We start from the raw sequence: 21,169 nt of genomic DNA, 5'->3' as shown, positions 1-21,169 counted from the left end.
AATGTTCAAGAACTTGTGGCTCTGTTTATAGCAAAGATCAACATTTTCTGTATTAATTTTCATTGTGCTAACTTGGTCTTTACTTCCGACTTAACTTGAATCCTCTGGGAGTATAATGTTACTTGAATATGTAGACAGTTCAAAGCTGCTGATTTCATGTACTACTTACACTTTCATGAACTAGTTTAAAATATGGGAATAGGAGACTGAAAGAAAAGAGAAGAATAAGGCAATTACTAGTATATGTAAACTACACTAGTATTTTACATACTGAGTTTCGCATTACATTTTACTTATTTTCAAGTCTTACAGATTTCCACTTGTGAAGTGAACTTGGAACTAGCCAAACTTCTGTGAGCCACTGGTGTAAGTCAAAGACCAGTATGGAATATAATCTCTTTTAACCAAATAAATGTATATAATATGGGTAAAAAATATTACCAATAGCCTTTACATGTATAATCGTTCTTATTGAACTCAAAAGCTTCCATAGGTTAAAAAAGTCTTGTCCTGTTTATCTTGGTATTATGTTGGCCTTGCGCTCAGTAAATGAAAAGAGACAGACAAACAAGTAAATCTTTCCTCTCTACTCCCCTCTCCCTAGCCCCCTGACCAAAAGTAGAAAGATGCAGATTTCTCCTTTCTCTTGAGTTCAACATGTATAGACAGTTTCTAGTATCTGTACTAGTGTTTTTCAGGGTATGGTCTACTGATCATCTACTTCAGAATTACTAATAACCTGGTGTATGTATTTAACATGCAAATTTCTAAACCCCAGACTTATTAAGCCAGAATTTGAGGGAGAGACCCAGGAACCTCCATTACTTGCTATTGTTTTTTCTTATGGGATGCATAATTCTCTTTCATTTTATTAAAAAAAAACCTAGAATTATAGGGAGAAAGATTTTTCATTCCCTCTTTTAATCAGTCTTGCTCTCACCTGTGGAAATTTATAGAGCTCCAACAGTGTTCTCATCTGGGAAAGGGGGAAAAAGTTTTTAAAGCGTTTCTGACAATGGCCACCAAAGACCTCTTGTTCATCTCCCAGGAGTAAGTAGGTACATCCCACACCCTTCCAAGAGCCACATTAGGAGGCCTTCTGGGGTTCCTTTGGAAGTTGGTTACTTCAGAAGCTATAAAGACCAACTGTGAGGGAAGCATTGGGTATTGAGGTTCTAGTTGATCTCACTGCAAAAATAAAGGCTAGAACATTCTTGTATTGCTTGTGGTAAATCAGGATGTTAAAGCTGGAGTCAAAGATCTGACTCACAAAGGCATCCTTATGTTTAATCAGCCTGGTTTGACTCGGTGTTTACCAATTTATTATGAAGGATACAACTCAGAAACAGCCAAATGGGAAAAAGGTATAGGGAAAGGCATAGGCCGGAGTGGTGAGGCAAGGGGCTTCCTCCATACCCTCTCTGGGCAAGCGTCTGAGTGCTGTGAGATACCACGTTTTGAGCTTTGTTTCTCTTTGTTTATTTTCCTTGTAAGTATTTGTTGAATTTCACAAATTAAATTGTGTCTAATCTTTTTTGTTCCAATTATTCATCAAAGAAAAGCTGTCTTTCAGTGTCATATATTTGTCTCATTCATTTGTGCATTTAGTCTCCTCATTCCTGTTTCTTCTCACTCCCCCCCACCACCCCCACCATAGATTACTTCTGATCCCATTGTATCTTTATAATCATTTCTCTATGTTAATTCAGATGGAGTTAAACATTGCTTGTTACCTTTAATTAACCCAGAAAAGTTTCTTTCAAACTCAGTATTTGTGTGTAACTCAGCTTGTATATTTGGCCATCATTAAAAATTAGAGGAAAATTTGATAAATATATTATCTGAACATGTTCATTTTTTTAATCTTTTTCACTTCAAATACCTTTATCTAATTTAAAGATTATATTTTACCCTCACTATTAAATATGATCCTTAAAAAAAAAAATCTGATTCTAATTATAGAAAAAATATAGTAGAGGAACTGATTCAAAGGTAGCTCAAAACCAAATTTAGTAGTAATTAGTTAGGAAGTCAGCCTTTAAAATAGTATAGAGGAATGGTAGACATAGTTTTTAATTGTTACTCCTCTTTCTGCTCCTTTAATGACTCTTATTTCCTCAAGTGTTTGATCTTAGGCATCCTATCTAAACTGTTACTTGTGTTCAAGGTTTTCAAGAATCTAGGATAATTCTGTTTGTCCAACCTTATTTCTGTTGTTGTTTTTGTTTGTTTGCTTGTTTTTTAGCACAAAGCATCTATTGGGAAGGTTTCTTCATTGTTCTAGACTATTCCCGTTTTTACCTCTAGACTTGTGCTGATGCTGTTCCTTAAGTGTCTATATTGCCTTGTCTTCTATATTGCCTCTGCCATTTATCTAAATCCTTTCATCCTGTCCCAGCTCCAAACCCTGTTTTTCTATCCCTCTCCTACCCATTTCATCTCCCTGGTTTCTGGTTTCTGTGATGGTCCATACTGAAGGCACTGTCCAGTTCAGTTCAGTTCAGTTCACTCAGTCGTGTCTGACTCTTTGTGACCCCATGAACCGCAGCATGCCAGGCCTCCCTGTCCATCACTAACTCCCGGAGTCCACCCAAACCCATGTCCATCGAGTCGGTGATGCCATCCAACCATCTCATCCTCTGTCGTCCCCTTCTCCTCCTGCCCTCAATCTTTCCCAACATCAGGGTCTTTTCCAATGACTCAGCTCTTCGCATCAGGTGGCCAAAGTATTGGAGTTTCAGCTTCAACATCATGATGTCCTTCCAATGAATACCCAGGACTGGTCTCCTTTAGGATGGACTGGTTGGGTCTCCTTGCAGTCCAAGGGACTCTCAAGAGTCTTCTCCAACACCACAGTTCAAAAGCATCAATTCTTCGGTGCTCAGCTTTCTTTATAGTCCAACTCTCACATCCATACATGACCACTGGAAAAACCATAGCCTTGACTAGACGGACCTTTGTTGGCAAAGTAATGTCTCTGCTTTTAATATGCTGTCCAGGTTGGTCATAACTTTCGTTCCAAGGAGTAAGCGTCTTTCAATTTCATGGCTGCAGTCACCATCTGCAGTGATTTTGGAGCCCAGAAAAATAAAGTCAGCCACTGTTTCCATTGTTTCCCCATCTATTTGCCATGAAGTGATGGGACCAGATGCCATGATCTTCGTTTTCTGAATGTTGAGCTTTAGGCCAACTTTTTCACTCTCCTCTTTCACTTTCATCAAGAGGCTCTTTAGTTCTACTTCACTTTCTGCCATAAGGGTAGTGTCACTGTACCAGTGAAAAAGTATATTTTTCTCCAAGGTTGTATTTCGTTAGTGTTGCCTTAGTTATATTTCTTGCTTCTAGTTTGAGAGCAAAAAGTATCAACACCAGCAACTGCCATGATAAAAGCTACTTCATTTTCTAGGGAAGTTATAGTTAAGGTAAAATTTAGTCTTAATCTGAAAAGCCTGCATTATGTTTTTAATCAATTTTATAAGATCATAAATCTGATGCTGAAAATAATACAGTAGTATACTCATATTTGAGAAAACTGCCCTTTAATTGTAAAGAAATTTAGGTTACAGTGTCTTTTTCTATTTTCTTGGGCACACTGCACACAGCATATGGGATCTTAGTTCCCTGACCAGGGATTGAACCCTTGGCCCCTGCATTTGAAGTTCAGAGTCTTAACCACTGGACCACCTGAGAAGTCCCAGTTATAGTGTTTGAATGAGAATAACTACCACTTATTTTTTTGGTGCCTGAAATATGCAAGTTCTTTTTTGGTTAGATACATTGCTGTGTTTTCTTTGAATCATCATAAAAATTCTCTGAAATTCTTAAGATTATCTGTTTTATACTTGAAGAAATTGAGTTTCTAGGAGGATTGACCAGTACTATGGCAGAACCAAAATGCAGGTCTAGTTCTCCTTGTCTTAAATTAACTGCTGTTTCTACTTCATTACATGGTATCCCTAAAATAATACAGAACTCTTGAAACAGCTTTGCCAGAGTACCCTGGAGGAATTTATCCAATAGCACCCTTAGAAATGAACAGTTCCATACTCGGAAGCCCTCCTTTATGTTAATCAGCAATAGAGTCATTTTTCCCTGTCAGATATGCCACCGTAAGCACATTGTTCTCAGACTTTATTCAGAAGAGCTGTCTCAAGAGGTATTGATACGTGAGAGAAGTTGTCTGGTGTGGCTTGCTTGGCGAGAAGGGAGAAGACTTTGGAAAGCATTTGGAATGAAGGAAGGGTGGTGAAAATGATGCGATATTTTTGTGTATCTCAATTCTCTCTCCCTTGTATGTGTTTTTTATACCTTTTCTTGCTGAGTAAGGGTCATTTTGAGCTTGCGTGCCAAGTGTACCTTCTTAATTGTTCTTTTTCTGTTCTCTGAATCATGGTTGTTTGTTCTGTAACTCATTTGAATGTATTGAAGTGTATTTAAATGGGGATTTGATGCAGTTGGAAGTTGGTATAGAAAAGACTGGATAACTAAAGGCTTCTTAATAATGAAACACAGTAAAAATGGAACCTGCAGCAACCAACCATGTGGACAAATGAAAAAATGCCTTTTGTCTGCAAATTGCAGTGATCCTACATTAACATGGAGGTCTCTGTCTGGCTTAGGACAGCTGGCTAAGTCTGATCGTTCCCCTCCATACAGCCTTTAAAACCAGCACTCCTGAGTACTGCTTTCCTGGCCATTTTGTTTACTATCTCTGCTAATTAAGTGTACTAGATTATTAATAGACTACCAGGTGAGATTACTTCTGCATCCATCTTAACCAGTGATTGAGGTATATTACAGTTTTTAAAAATAGATTCTTTTTTGTTTGATTAAGGAAACTACAACCAGGAAGTAGAATGAACACAGAAATGTGATTTTTCTGAGGGACCACATCGGCTTAACTAATCCAGGGTTATCAGTAAAGGTCAGTCAATATTTTGGATATGAAAAAGCTATTCAGAGTTAGCTTCCATGCATCATTAAGTATTGATTAGTCATTAAGAAAGTGATTTTTCCAAAATATAGTTTATGTAATCTTGTAAGTCTATAACTAAATTTCAGGAATGACTGTTTCATGGAAAAGCTTGCTACTGAGTATTAGCTTAGTACTAAATTTGAAATCTAAATTTTTAGTACTAAATTTATCTTTGTGTGTGTTCTGCAGTAAGTTGTGGGGAGGGGTATGGGAACAGGGAAAAGAACTGTGGTGGCATTTCTAATACACTGAGGTGTGGTATATAGCACCAGGGTATGCAAGCCACTGCTGGGTTTTTTTGTAACTAATTGTGTGAGAATCCTTGTTTGTGGTTCTGATATCCCAAATCTGTTATTCTGACTGATTCTTGTATCAGACTGTTATTGGATAAGTAGTCTTATTTTTCTAGGCTCTTTAGAAGTCCTTAGTATACAGTTTAATAAACCATTTCATGGTTTTTTACTCACTTATTTTTGCTCTGTTTCTTTGCATGATAAATTCAAATCTAGATTCAAGACCCTTCACTAAAATAATCTGTAACTAAGAATCATGAACACAAATATTATTCAGATCTAATTCAAAAAGGAAAAGAATGCCTTATGACTGAACCTGTCTAAACATATGTTTACACATATATTTGAGAGGTATCCCCACCACTCTTTATTTACTTTCTAGGACATCTCAACCAAGGCCGTTGTGTATGTGTGTGAGAGTGTGTATGTATGTCACATCTTCTTCATTCATTCATCTCTTGATGAACACTTAGGTTGCTTCCATATCTTGACTATTGTCAATAATGCTGCAGTGAACATGGTGGTGGGGGGGAGGGGTCATATGTGTTTTTTTTGTCCTTCAGGAATATACTTAGAAGTGGAATTGCTAAATCATATGGTAATTAAATTGTTAATTTTTTTTTTGAGGAACCTCTGTACTGTTTTCCATAGTAGCTGGACCAGTTTACATCCCCATCAGCTGTGTAGAATTGCCATCTACACAGTTGGCATTCTTCACATCCTTGCCAACAATTGTTATTTGTTCTGCACTGGGTCTTACTTGTGGCAAGTAGGATCTAGTTCCCTGACCAGGATTGAACATGGGTCCCCTGTATTGGAAGAGCAGAGTCTTAGCCATTGGACCACCAGGGAAGTCCTGTTATTTGCTCTCTTTTTAATAATAGCTATTCTGATAGGTATGAGGTGATATTTCACTGTGATTTTTATTTTTAGTTTCTTGATGACTAGTGTTTATATCTTTTTATGTGTCTGTTTGCCATTTTTATGCCATCTTTGGAAAAATGTAAATTCAAGTATGCTGCCCATTTCTTAATCAGGTTGTATGGTATTTTTTTCAATGTTGAGTTATATAATATAAAGATTAGGTCTTAACAGAAAGCAAGTAAGTTGAAGGTAGGGAGGATATATGATAGTCTGGTGACTCTGGTATAGGTATATAGGTGATTCCTTCCATGTGTGTGTGTGTGTTTCTGTCTATACACACATATTTTTCCAAACAGACTTGAGACATGGCTTTTTACTACTTTGAAATTTGAGTAATTTCTTACTGTATTAAGTTAGACTTTCAAAATGGCAAAACTTCTTAAAAGAAGCCCTACAAAGAAATTATACTACTAGACCAATATACATATATATATGTGTGCATGGCCATATTCCCAGAGAGAGAAGCATATTATACCAAATTATGTTTAAAGAATGCTAATTTTCATATTTGTTTGGTAGAGACAGATTCCAGTGGTAAAAATTTAGTGAGCTACTATTTTGTATTTATATTCATGATCACCTTAGGCTCTTTTATCATTAGATAAAATCTGAATTTCATACACACTTATGTCTGATGCTACTCTCACTGTGATTAATGCTACTTTTTCTTAAATCTAATCATGACGTATAGGAGATATCTAGCACCTAGAATACCATTTCTTTGCCCTAAAAGTATCTGGTACCCCTTGTCTTAGAATGATAGTAAAGAATTTTCAACATTAATGGATATTTTCATTATTTATTTAGGAAACTCATTTATAAAGCTTAAGAATTTTAGATTTGAAAATGTAATAAGCCAACCAATGTAGAAGTTCTTTCAATTAGCAGTGTAATTCATTTCCTCCTACTAGGTAAATTAGTTGTAAGAAGTAGGTATTTGTTTGACTGAATCAAAAAAAGTTAAAGTGTGATGAAGGTAACATATTTTATTAAAACAATAACCCTTTATTCTGTTAATCATACATTATGACTATATTTTCCTGTTCATAATAGTCCTTATAATTTGGGATTAAAAAGGGACCCAGTATCATCCTACGCAAGGATACCAGTGCGGGGGAAAGAGAGGATTTGTGTTTAACTGAGTAGTCTTGAAAGCATTCCCTATGATAGATAAACTCTAATCTCCAAGATCTTAAGTTGGGCTGGCGGGGTGGCCATTAGCCTGGCACAGCCACTGCAGATACTGACTATGGTGCACTTCCTTCCACCTTATTTCTGTGGCCAAGTCCTTCTCAGATGGTATTTTACTTGAAATTTTGTATATTATTAAAAAATATATAAATAAATATAAAATGATAATTTTATATATTATTATATTTGAAATCATACTTATGGTTAGGAATCGAATCATATGAGATTTGAGGTGTAATATCCATATATAACGTCTGAGAGCTGAGGTTCTCCCATACATATCAAATGCTCACCTAAGACCCCTTTCTCCTTCTAAGTTAGTAGATTCAGGTCACAGCCAGTCATGTGATAAACTTAACAAACCAGTATGCCTAAAACCAAAAATTAACATGTTTTATCAGTCTCCACGTATTGATTCATGGCTTCGCTATTTCATAATTGTGTGTATGGCTTTGAACAAGTTATTAAGTGTCTTTAAGACCATGTTTTATTCTTTTTAAATTGAGGATAAAAGTATTCTCTCTTATCTTCCTCTGTGGATTGGTATGTGGATTAAGTGAAATACATAGTCCTTAGCACAGTAACTGGCCTGTAGTCTCAACAATTAGTTATGTGATGATGATAAATTTTTTTTTCATTGTCTCTATAAGATAATAAAATGAGACAGTGAGACAGTTGTAATATGAGAACTTTAGAGTCTAAGAAAACAAATTTTATTAATTGTCTGTCTTGAAAATACAGTTCAAACAATTAATTCACTCAGTTTTAGATCCTTCATAGAATGCAGGGAAGGCTGACTGTTAACATTTTAATTTAAAGAGCAGGACCTCTTATTGATAGATTGTTTTTTGGTATTCATTCTCTCTTAGACATATTTACATATTTTTTACTAAGTCATTTCTGAAAAGCCACATGCTGAAAGAAAGGTCAGGGTCAAAAGAAACTGGTTTACCAATGGCACTTATTTAAAAACCACTGGAGATCGTCTTGGAGCCAGTGTGTGCCCCTATTTGTGTGGGCTCTCACATGCTGCCCACATGCAGCATAGACAAAAGTCTATATTAAGGTAAGTGATCACTCTGGGCAAATGGGGAGACTGTCTTGATGAATCAGATCCAAACAAAAGTGAAATGGGTATAACTCCAAAATCCAAAAGCAACAGAAACTTGATAAAAGAGAACCTCTGTAAGCGGGTTTTAATGGAAGAATGATTGTGCCTGTCAGGAAATCCACTACAGCTCAATAAGACGAAGCAATGAAATGTTAGCACTTTGAGTATTTTCTCTCTTTGTATATAAATCAGAGGCTACCATAGGAAAGCATATAACTGCCTTGGGATGATGTGAAGGAAATATAAAAGAGTGCAAAAATTGGAGAATTGAATAATACCACTTAACAGAACATTGATGGGACAGAGCCTCCTCAGAATCTCTGCATATCATCATATTTGCATTTCATCTCAGGGAAAGGAAGGGGATGTTCATAAGGCAGCTGTGGGTCATGCTTAAACAGAAAAACTGAAAGGGCAAATTCATTTGAAAGTGTTTTTCTGTTAAACCCACTTATAGAGGTTCTCTTTTATCGAGTTTCTATTGTTTTTGGATCTCAGAGTTATATCCATTTCACTTTTGTTTGGATCTGATTCATCTAGAGTCTTGGCAGTTTACCAGAGTGATCATTTACGTTAACGTGAGATATTCGTCCATACTGCACATGGGCTGTAGGATCCTGAAGGAAAACCAAATTCAGCCACACACAGAGTCCATGAACTCCTACATGAGGACAAAAGCCATTTTAATTTTTTTTTTAATTTATTTTGGCTGCACCTACAGCGTGTGGGTTCTCAGTTCCTGACCAGGGGAAACCATTTTAATTTTCAGGATGCATTTTGAATAGGATGTTACCCACCCTCTCACCCCACCTCAAAGAAAGAAAAAAAATGAGGCAAAAGCCCCTAACTTTTATTTCTGTGTGTATAAGCTGGGTATGAAAAGAGCCTGAAGTGTGAGTGGTCTTTTATTTGCCGTGACACTGCAGTCATACTCGAAATTAACACTCTTTGAGCAACCAGCAAACAAGATAAAAAGCAGAGGCATTACTTTGCCAACAAAGGTCCGTCTTGTCAAAGCTATGGTTTTTCCAGTGGTCATGGATGGATGTAAGAGTTGGACTATAAAGAAAGCTGAGCACCAAAGAATTGATACTTTTGAACTGTGGTATTGGAGATGACTCTTGAGAGTCCCTTGAACAGCAAGGAGATCCAACCAGTCTGTCCTAAAGGAAATCAGTTCTAAATATTCATTGGAAGGACTGATGCTGAAGCTGAAACTCCAATATTTTGGCCACCTGATGCGAAGAACTGACTCACTGGAAAAGACCCTGATGCTGGGAAAGATTGAAGGCGGGGGGAGAAGGGGATAACAGAGGATGAGATGGTTGGATGGCATCACTGACTCGATGGACGTGAGTTTGAGTAAGCTCTGGGAGTTGGTGATGGACAGGGAAGCCTGGCGTGCTGCAGTCCAAGGGGTCGCAAAGAGTTGGACATGACTGAGCAACTGAACTGAACTGAAAAAAGATATCTCTGTTTATAAAAAAGAAAACACCAAATAAGACACAAGCCTCTGTGGAAAGAATATTAAGGAATTGACAGATAAAATGAAGATTGTAATGTAGCAGATTGTTTTCATTGTTTTGTGGTTGTTTAAAGCCTAACTATCTCAAATTTTTATATACTTATTTCTTTGTATATATAATTAATATTTGTCTTTAAAGATATATTTGTGTGTGTGTGTGTGTATATATATATATATATATATATATATATCTTTAAGGTAGACTTAAATTCAGCCATCCTCCCCACTGTTCTGTGTCCCCTAGGGAATTGTATTTGCAGGTACTGTGCGTTGTACATAGTGATTTATCTTTGTCATTATGTCAGGTGCTTATCTCAAGGACTGAAATGAATGTTCAGTTTTAACTTAGTGAACACTTCAGTAAGAAAATTCAGTGCCTGTAGGACAGACCACTTACATTACTTGTTGCTGGTGACCTCAAGGGCAGCTCGTGTTTTGGAGGACAGATGTGATTAGTATTTCAGTGCACTTCACACTTGCTGTGTCACTAATAGTGTTCTAACGAGACTCAGTTTTAAGAATCCTATGTCTGGGCATTTTTCGCCCCTAGAAAAGATCTTTGAGGAACTTTCTTTCCTTAGTTTTACAACACAGACCATAAAGTTGTTTGTGGGGAGAAAATGTTTCTGAAATTTTTAGATCCTTAATTTGGCAAGGTTGTGCTTTTAATTTAAACATCTAAAGGGTGGGCGGCAGTGTGTTGTTTCTAGCTTCTGTCTTAGGGTAGTGCTGTGATTAAGATTGCTGGAATCAGGTACTAGGCTTCCTTCCTTGAGACTGTAAATATTAGCTCCAAAGATTTGTTGGTTGGTTGGTTTAGTCACTAAGTTGTGTCCAACCCTTGTGACCTCATAGACTGCCTGCCAGGCTCCTCTGTCCATGGGATTCTCTAGGCAAGAATACAGGAGTGAGTTGCCATTTCTTTCTCCAGGGGATCTTCCCAACCCAGGAATTGAACCAGGGTCTCCTGCATTGTAGGCATATTCTTTACCAACTGAGCTGTGAAGGAAGCCCCAAAGCTTTGGGTTGTGGGGGGAGGCGGTAACTAACTTTTTATGCCTCAGTTTCTTCTTCTATGAAATCAGAATATGGTATCTTCTACATAATATTTAGGAATAAAATTAGAAAATACATAGAAAGTATTGAGATAAGTGGGAAACTCAAGGTAAATGATTAATCAATAAATAATAAATGTTCTGTCATCTTCAATATGGTATACATTAATTGACATAGCTAGACAACTATTTGTTTTTCATTGATCAGATATTAATTTCTCAGCATGCAAAACATATTCTCTGCATTTAAGTGATTTATAACCTAGTAAACACAAAATATTTATAAACAAATAACTGTGGTATAAGCTTGAATGAAAGACATCCTTAAAAAAGAATTATCCCAGAAAATATTGGCCCTGGAAGGGAGAGATTACTTCTAATAGGGAGAATTTTAAAAGACTTTATGAGAATATTGGCTTCTGTGCTGGTCTTCATAAATACTAAAAGAGTTTCAGAAAGCTTAAGACAGTGGAAGGACCATACCTGGACAGAAGACTGTAAACCAGCATCTGGTTACTACCACCCGGGCATTATACAATAACTTTTATCTGAATTCAAAATCATCACTAGAAATCTTTTTAAGTTACATACTTTTGAGGTCTGTCTGATGTCTGTTTAAAGTGAAATTGAGGTTCAGAGAGGTTAACTGATTTACCTAAGACAACACAACCAAATAAGGAGTAATAGAGTTGGAAATTGAACCTAGGTCTACCTGACTCCAAAATGCATATTCTTTCTGCTACACTGCCTTCCGTGTAGTTAGAGAAAAGTGTGAACAAAGATGTTGATGAGGGAAACTGTAATGCAAGTGTGGAACACTTTTAATAGAGTGGTACCCATAAAAAGGTGAGTGGTGGTTATGGTTTAGTCTCTAAATCGTATCTGACTCTTGCGACTCCATGGACTGTAACCCTTCAGTCTCCTCTGTCCATGGAATTAGAAACTGTATTGGGGAATGAGGCCAGAGAGGTACCAGAGTATACAGTCTAGAATAACACAAGGAAAAGAAGTTTGGGCTCTCTTCTGTAGGAATTAGTAAGCTCCTAAAGCCCAGTGTACCAGGAGATGAGCTTATCCCATGAGAGTATTTTTGTAGCAGTGTATAGAATGCATTATAATGAGAGGAGATTAGAAGTAGAGAGTTCGGTTAGGTTATTAAATAATTTAATCAGTATTTTTCTATATTTCCTTTTAAAAATGATAAAGTTGCCCTCACATATTATAAGCTTGTTTATTTAAAGGTATTTCAATATAATTCACTTCAAAAAAATCTTTAGAGCTGTTTTGAAGATACAGTTATTATCTCCCACCTAAAAATGATAAATGGATAGTGATAGATGACTATAAATGGCATGAAAATAATAAACATTATGATGAAGCCACTATCATATTCTGAAAGTGGATAATGGACATTTATTCTCTCTATGGAAGCAATTTGGTGAGGTCCCCTGTCACCTAGGAGATGAGGAAAAACTTTTTCCAGAAGCTTCTGTCAAAATGAAGTTCTAGAAGCTGAGTTAGCTCCAGGGACTTTTGCAAAGGTTTTGAACATTAGGTAGAGCTGTTTCTGAGGTCACCAGTACCGTTGTTGTTCAATTACTAAGTTGTGTCCAACTCTATGTAACCCCAGGACAGGAGGAGAAGGGGGTGACAAAGCATGAGATGGTTGGATGGCCTCACCAACTCAACAGACATGAGTTTGCTCGTTTTCGTGTCCATTAAGTAAGTGATGCTATCTAACCATCTCATCCTCTGCTCCCCCCTTCTCCTTTTGCCTCCAAACTTCCCCAGCCTCAGGGTCTGTTCCAGTGAATTGGCTCTTCACATCAAGTGGTCAAAGTATTAGAACTTCAGCAACAGTCCTTCCAGTGAATATTCAGGATTGATTTCCTTTAGGATTGACTGGTTTGATCTCCTTTCAAGCCCAAGGGACTCTCAAGAGTCTTCTCCAGCACCACAGTTCGAAAGCATCAATTTTTTGGTGCTCAGCCTTCTTTGCAGTCCAATTCTCGCATCCATACATGACAACTGATAAAACCATAACTTTGAGTATACAGACCTTTGTGGGCAAAGTGATGTCTCTGCTTTTAAATACACTGTCTAGGTTTGTCATAGCTTTCTTTCCAAGGAACAGGTGTCTTTTCATTTCATGACTGCAGTCACCGTCCACAGTGATTTTTGGAGCCCAAGAAAATAAAATCTTTCACTGCTTGCACTTTTCCACTTCTGTTTGCCATGAAGTGATGGGACCCGATGCCATGATCTTAGTTTTCTGAGTATTAAGCTTCAAGCCAGCTTTTCACTCTGCTCTTTCACCCTCATCAAGAGGCTGTTAGTTCCTCTTCACTCTGTGCCTTTAGAGTGATATCATCTGCATATCTAAGGTTGTTGGTATTTCTCCCAGCCATCTTGATTCCAGCTTGTGATTCATCCAGTATGGCATTTTGTATGATGTACTCTGCATATAAGTTAAATAAGCAGGGTGACAACATGCAGCCTTGTTGTACTCCTTTCCCAATCTTTGGGACCCCATGGACTGTAGCCCACCAGGCTCCCCTGTCCATGGGATTTTCCAGGCAAGAAAACTGGAGTAGATTGCCATTTCCTCCTCCACGGAATCTTCCTGACCTAGAGATCAAAACCAAGTCTTCTGCTTTGGCAGGCGGATTCGTTACCACTGAGCCACCTGAGAAGCAAGAATTCACCAATACCATCTAATGCCCAATCTAATAACATACTATTAAACAATTTCTTCATTTTCTCATGATTTTGGACACTTCTGACTATCTTTTCTTTTTGGAAAAAAAAACCTCGCTCACTTAGAAACAGTTCCTTATAGGATGTATACTATATGCCAGATACATTAAGTGTCTCTGTTCATAAAAACAACTCACTTAGCTCAGTTTTCTTCCCACCCCACCCGTCCCCTTCCTTTTTCCTTCCATTAGCTCTGTGAGCTCAGTTTTCATTAGCTTAGTTTTATTTGATATTTGAAGAGACTGAGAGTCAGAGAGGTTTGGTAACTTGTCCAGGATGACATAGTTTGGAAATGTTAGAGCTTTGAATTCAAGTGTTTCCTACCACAATGACTATGTTTATTCCACTCTGCCACTTTCACTCTATATAGCATAATTTGCCTGCATATTTTGTTAATTTGATTTTAGAGATAGAGATTTAGGTCCATTTCACTCAGAAGGCCAATTACTAAACATGTCCCAGAACTCAGAAGTGAATTCTGTGGAGGTGCTTTATTTTGTAAGAGAAGCTGAAAGACCTCTCTGAGGTGATCAGGGGACTTAAAATTGAGTATAAAATACAGTTTGTCATTTTTACAAATGTGAGATCCCAAATTGGGGGTAGAGTTGTTTAATATCCTGAAATCAAACAAGAAAAGAATCAGCTGATAGAAAACTCACATTTCCTTACATCTTGAGAAAGCTTTGCCATACAATGAAAATTCACAGTAATGGTGCTAATTTATCTGGAAAGATTTCACATCTAATCATTTCTAATCATAGTAATTGCTCCAGGAACTCAGAACAGAGAGGTGGGAGACACTCACTTTTCCTCTCGATTCTTACCACACATTCTACCTATTCAAGTAAACTAATTTCTTATTTTAAGAGAGAAAGATTCAACAGTGCCTAAAGAATAGCACATTATTGTCCCCATTTCTCAATCCAGCAGACTCGCTAGACTCTCTTATCAATTTTAATTATGCACTTCTTCATGTTACGGATTTTTTTATGTATACAACAATATGATCCACAAGTAAAGAAAGTTTAATCTACCTTCCCAATTTTGGTACCTTGGTACATTTTGTTCATTTAGACTTACTCCAATGGCCAGGTACTTTAGTAGAATATTAAATAGAGGTTTTGATATATGGCATCCTTATCCTGTTACTTGCCAGGAGGAAAACTTGATTATGTCACTATTATATATGATTTCTACTTTAGGATTTTTGTAGATACTCTTATTAAGAAGTTTCATTTTCAGTTGTCAAGTTTTCTTGTCACTAATGAGTGCTAAAGTGTATTATTGCTTTCTTTTGTACCTATTGATGTAATATTTCTTTTTGAAATATTGATGTAACAGGTAACATTTTTTTTTCCTACTGTTAAACCAATCTTTTGTTGTTGGAATAAGCCCAAATTGTTCAAGATATAGTATCCTTATATCAATATATTGTTAAAATTGACTTCTGCTATTTTGTTTAGCACTTTTCCATCTATTTTCATGAATAACATAGGCTTATAATTTTTTTTCTTGCATCGTCCTTGTCAAATTTTGATTTCATAGTTATATTAGCTTCATAATACAAGTTAAGGAATGTTCCTTCCTATGGAAAAAAATGTGTAAGATTGGAATTGCTCCTTTCTTGAATATTTGATTGAACTTGTAGGTGAAATCATATGAGCCTGAGGTAGAAAAAATTTTTGACAGTTGATTCAGTTTCTTTTTTTTCTTTTAATGTAATGCCTGTTTTACATTACAGGATGATTCATGTTTTCTATTTCTTCTTGGTCAAGTTTTAATAGGAACTTTTCCACTTGGTTTAAATATTTGATTTGTTAATATAAAATCTTCTATTTTTTCTGCAAAATTATTATTCTGAGAGAAGGAGAAATCAGTTTAACATGCTTAACATTTGGAAACTAAATAAGGAAAGGGATATATTCTGATTTTGTTTAATAGGGACCTATGTCTTCAGGTTAAAAAGAAATTGTTTGTCATCCTGTGTACCAAGACTTGCACATAAATCCATCCTTATTTTATGGGAGTATCTCTCCATGAACATGGTATCTCTGTCAGTTTATTTAGGTGTTCCTTAATATCTCTCAGTGTTAGTTTATAATTTTCAACATGTAGATCTTACATATATTTTGGTTGTCTCTAAGCAGTTATTATAAGTGATATTTTTAGAAAAATCCCTTTGCTAAGTATTCATTGCTGGTTTATTGAAATAAATTTTAATATAATGACCTTGGAGCTGATAGCCCTGCTAGGTCAAAATATTGTTCTAGCAGCTGTTTTAAAGATTTTTAAAGACTTTCTACATAGGCAGCCATGTCATTTACAAATAAAGACAGCTCTACTTCTTTATTTCTGATCTGTATGCTTTTCCTTTCTTTTCTTTGACTCTTGCCCATTGGGTAGGACCTCTGATGCAGGGTTAGATGCAAGTGATGATAGCAAGCATCCTACCCTTGCTCCCAGTCTGAGAATTAGTTCAACATTTCACCATTAAGTATGACATTAGCTGGAAGATTTTCATAGGTATTCCTTATCACCTTGAGGAATTCTTTTCTATTCTTAATTTTCTGAGAGTTTTTATTATGAATATGTATTGAATTCTGTTGAATGCATTTTCCATGTCTATTGTAATTATATGATTTTTCTCTTCTGTTAAAAATGTTAATTACATTCATTGTCTTAAAAAAATATTTAAGCCTACTAGAATATCTGGATTAAAACCACTTGGGCATGATGTATTATTCTTTTTATACATGGCTGAATTCTCTTTACTGGAATTTTTAAAGAGTTTTTAACATCTATTTATAAAGATAATCGGTCTGTAATTTTTTAATAATATCTTTTGCTTTGTTTGACTCAAACTGAATTTGGAAGTGTTCCTCCTCTGTTGTCTGACTTGGTCTTCTGTCATATTTTGGAATTGAATTGTCTTTCATGTAATTCATTTATTTCATTGTGTGTCAATTTTATTAGCATTAAGTTTTTTCTACTCATACTGTCTTTTTCTTTAAATATCTATAGGATGTCCAGTGATATCCCCTCATTCCGGATATTATTACCTTACCCTTTCTCTCCTTTTGGAGAGATTTTTCAATTTTATTTCCAGAACTTTTGTTTTTAATAATTTTTGCCCATTTTTGTCTTTTTATTTTATTTAGTTTCTGCTTTTTATTACTACCATATTTATACTTCTGTTGTATGTAATTTGCTTTTTTCCTAGCTTCTTAAGCCGAAAGCTGTTACATCATTTATATTAAACTTTCTGCTTTACCAATACAAGGATAAAGAGATATAATTCTATGTAAGCACTGTTTTAGGTGTATTTGTTGTTGTTTGGTCACTAAGTCAAGAATACTGGAGCAAGTTGCTGTTTCCTTCTCTAGGGGATCTTCCTGATCCAGGGATTGAACCTGCGTTTCCTGCACTGTGGGCAGGTTCTTTACCACGGAGCCACCAGGGAAGCCCTTAGTGTATTACACAAATTTTAATATATTGTTTTCTCAGTATCTTTCAGTATACTGCTTCTTATTTCCTTGTGATTTCTTTTTTGATCCCTATGTCATATAAGAGTGTTTAAAATCTCCAAATATTCCAAGTGTCTCTTGTTACTGATTTCTACTTTAGGTCTGTTTGGTCAGAGTCCACACTTATATGGTTTCATTCTTTTAAATGAGCTGAGATATGTTTAATAGTCTGGGCTCATGGTCTGTCTTGGTATATACTTTTTAGGTAGCTTAAGAATGTGTATTTTTACCATTTAAGATTTTATGTAAATATTAATTTGTTCAATTTGTTTCTGATAGTATTATTCAAGTCTTTTATATATTTTTTTTATTTTCCATCTCCTTGTTCTTTGAATTATTGACAGATGAGTGTTGAAATCTGCACACTCAAGTGTGGAGCTACCCGTTTCAATTCGGTTCTATCAGTTTTTGCTTCATATGTCTTGAAGCTGCATTTTATTTATATGTCATATTTAGGGGTTTTTTAATGGACTCATTTAATTATAGAATGTTTCTCTAATTCCTGGTCATATTCGTGTCCTAACGTCTACTTTCTATGCGTTTTTTGCTTGGTTGTTTTTTTTCCCTCTCCTTTTGGCTGTGCCTTTTGACTTGCAGGATCTTAGTTCCCTGACCAGGGGTTGAACCTGGGCCATGGCAATGAAAGCACTGAATTCTAATCGCTGAACCACCAGGAAATTCCCAGAAGTCTACTTCTGATATTAGTAGAACCATCCCAACTTTCTTATGATTAATGTTTACATGGTATATTTTTTCTCTTTTTAAAAATATCTGTTTTTCTTTAAAGTGTGTTTCTTGTGGGCAACATAAACTTGCTCTTTTATCAAGTCTTATCATCTCTGCCTTTTAATTGTAGTATTTAAACCATCTACATTTACTTGTCAGTCTAGTTAGGTATTGTCTACCATCTTGCTATTTGTAGTCTGTTTGGGCAATCTGTTCTTTGTGCCCATGTTTCTCATTTTTTAATTGAATATTTTATAATTCATTTTATCTCCTTTAGTAGTTTATTAGCTGTACTGTTTCTTTTCCTTTTTTAGTGGTTTCTCTAAGGTTTACAATATTCATGTTTAACTTATCGCAATCTGTCATCAGATATACCACTTATATTACAGAAGACCATTCCAATGTACTTCTATTTTTTACCCCTTTTATCCTGTGTACTTTTGCTGACATGTTGCTTCTATTTTTAATAGCATAATATATTGTTATTATTTATGCTTTAATTGGTGATTATCTGTTAAAATTAAAAAACAAGAAAGCAAACATCTTTTATGTTTATCACATATTGATCATTTCTAGCACTCTCCATCATTTTGTTTAGATTTAAGGTTTCATGTTTTATAAGAACTTCCTGAAACAGTTTTTACAGTGCATCTATGCTGCTCTCTTAGCTTTAGTTGTTGTCAAAATATCTTTCTTTTTATATAATATTTCTAGGTTGATAGGTTTTTTCCTCATCCTCTTAAAAAAGCTATGTCTTATTGGCTTAAATTACCTCTGATGACAGTTGGTGACCTTGTTCTTCTATATGTAATTGTTAACATAAAACAGCTATTTCTCCAGCAAAAATGAGTTTTTCAGGATCATCAGAGAATTGCAATTCAGAGTCTGCAACTATGTTGAGTCATGTGCAAGTGCCCAGCAAAATGCAGAGGAGAACTCTTGGAGAGGGGAGAGGAAGCTGGGAGAGCTACAGTAGACAGGAGTCCATGACTTTTTCTTAGCTGAGTTGTGCCTGTCTCTCATTGCCTGAACTCTTGCCAGGCAAGAAGAGGGTGTCTTCCTGTGGCTTTGCTGTCGTCATTCTTTTTTTTTTTTTAATTTATTTTTTATTGAAGAATAATTGCTGTACAGAATTTTGTTGTTTTCTGCCAAACCTCAACATGAATCAGCCATAGTTATACATATGTCCCCCCTTTCAAACCTCCCTCCCATCTCCCACCCCTTTCCACCCCTCTGGATGATACAGAGCCCCTGTTTGAGTTTCCTGAGCCATACAGCAAATTCCCGTTGGCTGTCTATTTTACATATGGTAATGTAAGTTTCCATGTTACTCTTTTCATACATCTCACCCTTTCCTCCCCTCTCCTGATGTCCATAAGTCTATTCTCTATGTCTGTTTCTTCATTCAGTTCAGTTCAGTTCAGTCAGTCGTGTCTGACTCTTTGCGACCCCATAAATTGAAGCACGCTAGGCCTCCCTGTCCATCACTAACTCCCGGAGTTCACTCAAACTCACGTCCATCGAGTCGGTGATGCCATCCAGTCATCTCATCCTCTGTCGTCCCCTTCTCCTCCTGCCCCCAATCCCTCCCAGCATCAGAGTCTTTTCCAATGAGTCAACTCTTCGCATGAGGTAGCCAAAGTATTGGAGTTTCACCTTTAGCATCAGTGCTTCCAATGAACCCCCAGGACTGATCTCCTTGAGAATGGACTGGTTGGATCTCCTTGCAGTCCAAGGGACTCTCAAGAGTCTTCTCCAACACCACAGTTCAAAAGCATCAATTTTTTGGCGCTCAGCCTTCTTCACACTCCAACTCTCACATCCATACATGACCACAGGAAAAACCATAGCCTTGACTAGACAGACCTTTGTTGGCAAAGTAATATAATATCTCTGCTTTTGAATATGCTGTCTAGGTTGGTCATAACTTTCCTTCCAAGGATTAAGTGTCTTTTAATTTCATGGCTGCAGTCACCATCTGCAGTGATTTTGGAGCCCCCAAAAATGAAGTCTGTTTATTTATTTTCACTGTTTCCCCATCTATTTGCCATGAAGTGATGGGACCGGATGCTAACTTTGTTTCTGAATGTTGAGCTTTAAGCCAACTTCTTCCCTCTCCTCTTTCACTTTCATCAAGAGGCTTTTTAGTTCCTCTTCACTTTCTGCCATAACAGTGGTGTCATCTGCATATCTGAGGTTATTGATATTTCTCCCAGCAATGTTGATTCCAGCTTGTGCTTCTTCCAGCCCAGTGTTTCTCATGATGTACTCTGCATGTAAGTTAAATAAGCAGGGTGACCATATACAGCCTTGACGTACTCCTTTTCCTATTTGCAACCACTCTGTTGTTCCATGTCCATTCTGACTGTTGCTTCCTGACCTGCATACAGGTTTCTCAAGAGTCAGGTCAGGTGGTCTGGTATTCCCATCTCTTTCAGAATTTTCCACAGTTTATTGTGACCCACACAGTTTCTTCATTGCTGTCCTGTAAATAAATTCTTCAGTACCATTTTTCTAGAGTCTGTATATATTCATTAGTATACGGTATTTATCTTTCTCATTCTGACTCACTTCACTGTGTATAATAGGTTCTAGGTTCATCCACCTCATCAGAACTGACTCAAATGCATTTCCTTTTATGGCTAAGTAATATTCCATTGTGTATATGTACCACAACTTCTTTATCCATTCATCTGTCGATGGACATCTAGGTTGCTTCCATGTTCTGGCTTTTGTAAATAGTGCTGCAGTGGACAATGGGATACATGTGTCTTTTTCAATTTTGGTTTCCTTAGGATATATGCCTAGGAGTGGGATTGCTGGGTCTTATGGTGGCTTTATTCCTAGTTTTTTAAGGAATCACCATACCATCTTCCACAGTAGCTGTATCAATTTACATTCCTACCAACAGTGCAAGAGTGTTCCCTTTTCTCCACACCATCTCCAGCATTTATTGTTTGTAAACTTTTTGTTAATGGCCATTCTGACTAGTGTCCATTCTTATGGCAACACAGAAGACCCTGAATAGCCAAAGCAGTCTTGAAAAAGAAGAATGGAGCTGGAGGAATCAACCTTCCTGACTTCAAAT

The 21,169-nt window shown here is 36.4% G+C and overlaps 1 protein-coding gene and 1 non-coding gene across 6 annotated transcripts in view; both read left to right on the top strand.

The window, feature by feature from the left end:
• Positions 1-21,169, top strand: part of COP1 (COP1 E3 ubiquitin ligase) — a 236,665-nt gene that overhangs the window by 205,207 nt on the left and 10,289 nt on the right. The window lies entirely within an intron of this gene.
• LOC129654401 (small Cajal body-specific RNA 3) lies at positions 4,517-4,657 on the top strand. Its single transcript, XR_008715479.1, has one exon. It is a non-coding gene; the product is annotated as a small Cajal body-specific RNA 3 (non-coding RNA).

Source organism: Bubalus kerabau, chromosome 5, assembly GCF_029407905.1.
Source record: "Bubalus kerabau isolate K-KA32 ecotype Philippines breed swamp buffalo chromosome 5, PCC_UOA_SB_1v2, whole genome shotgun sequence".
Taxonomy (NCBI): domain Eukaryota; kingdom Metazoa; phylum Chordata; class Mammalia; order Artiodactyla; family Bovidae; genus Bubalus; species Bubalus kerabau.
Note: the sequence above shows the minus strand (reverse complement) of the source record. Positions and strands in the feature narration are given on the sequence as shown.